Here is a 1,735-nt window from a genome sequence, read left to right as displayed (position 1 = left end):
TTCAATATTTAGTATTTACTGTTACTTACACTTATCTAGGTTATTGCTGTGGTGTTGTGTATATTGTGCTACTTTCTTTTTGCTTTTCATTTAAATCCAGCAAATTTTTTTTGTGTCTTCTCTCCTTTTCTTTCTTCCTCCCTTTCCTATCCCTCTGTCATGTCTGTCCTGTCTGCAATAACTTAAAATAAAGTAAATCAATGAATAAATAATGATAACAAAGGTAAATCAAATGGACTAACACGGCAAGCTCTTTGCTGTAATTCAAATTTAATTTTAAATAAGAGGCCCAAAGAGATGTTAGTGCAAGTGATGGAGGTGATCAGACTGAAAAACACAAATAAATCTAACAAAGAGACAGCAGAAACTTTAGAATTGCCCAAATCAGTTGTTAAAACAAGTTAATGGTATTTACTACCTCAGCAACACCAAAAGGCTTGAAAGACCACGTAAGACAACTAGAGTGCATGCTGAATTATTTCCATGGTTAAGAAAAACATCTAACCAAGTCAAGAACACCCTTGAGGAAGCCTGTGTATCATAGTGAAAGCCTACAAGTAAGAGAGACAATATATAGCTAGTTGAATATATAGATAGTTATCTATATAGATAGATGTAGATTATTATTTTTTAATCCCAAATTTAGAGTCCTGCACAATATATTTTTAATTCCTAATCCTGCCCTCTTCTGGAAAGAGATCTCAGATGTCATTCCTGGAAACTGCTGGACCACTGTTGCCTTCACCCTCCATATTTTCTCAAGCACCTCTCTCAGCTTTTCATGTTCCTTTTTCCTGATGTTGCTATTACTTGTATAGCTACATCTGTCCCTATGGCCATCTTCCTGTGCCTGTCCACAACTACTATTTCTCATTGGTTAGCCATTACCAGTTTGTTCATCTGAATCTGGAAGACCCACAAGATCTTAGCTTGGACATTCTCAACCCACCCTAGTATGCCATTTTGACCTTGGGACTTCCAGTCTATACTTGGCACAGATGTTCCATTGTACTGTGCCGGCTACTTGGTTATGGCATTCCATGAATGCCATACTTGATAGCATCTTCCACCCTTCTTCTATCTGGTATATGCAATCTATCCATCCATAATGGTTCTTCTTCTCGCTCATCTTCTTTCTTGGGTTTCTGCTGCCTGATGTATTCACTAAGCACGTGATCAGTTCTTTCTGACGTACTTATGGATGTTTGTTGTCTCATTCTTGATAGGGATTCTGGCACTCACTATTCCCGGCCTCCTTCCTTCTGCTTAACATACAGTCACAAGATGCTTGACTTGGGATGAAACCCTCCATACATAATTAGTGCAATGTATTATACTAAATTACCTGTGAATTATCAGCAAGTATTTATTTTAAACTGATGGATATTGTACTTAGAGTAAATAAAGCAGCATGTAAAGTTCTAATCCAGGTTTGTGCTCATTGTGTGATGCTTGCATGCGTTGCAGGTTAAATCACATTAGCAGTCACAAACTGGAATCCACAAATTACAGTCAGGTCCATAATGACACCTCTGACAGTGAGGTCATGCAATGGGTTCAGTTTTGATTGCTAAATGGAATTTGATTTATTTATTTTTTGCCAGGGGTGCGGTTTGATCTTGCTTAAAAGTTATTAATTTCTGGAGTCGATCCAGGTTTTGGTAAGATTCTTTACCGTGTGTGTGTGTGTGTGTGTGTGTGTGTGTGTGTGTGTGTGTGTGTGTGTGTGTGTGTG

The sequence above is a fragment of the Haplochromis burtoni genome, unplaced genomic scaffold (genome assembly GCF_018398535.1).
Source record: "Haplochromis burtoni strain Fernald_Lab_line unplaced genomic scaffold, NCSU_Asbu1 Contig_239, whole genome shotgun sequence".
Classification (NCBI taxonomy): Eukaryota; Metazoa; Chordata; class Actinopteri; order Cichliformes; family Cichlidae; genus Haplochromis; species Haplochromis burtoni.
Note: the sequence above shows the minus strand (reverse complement) of the source record.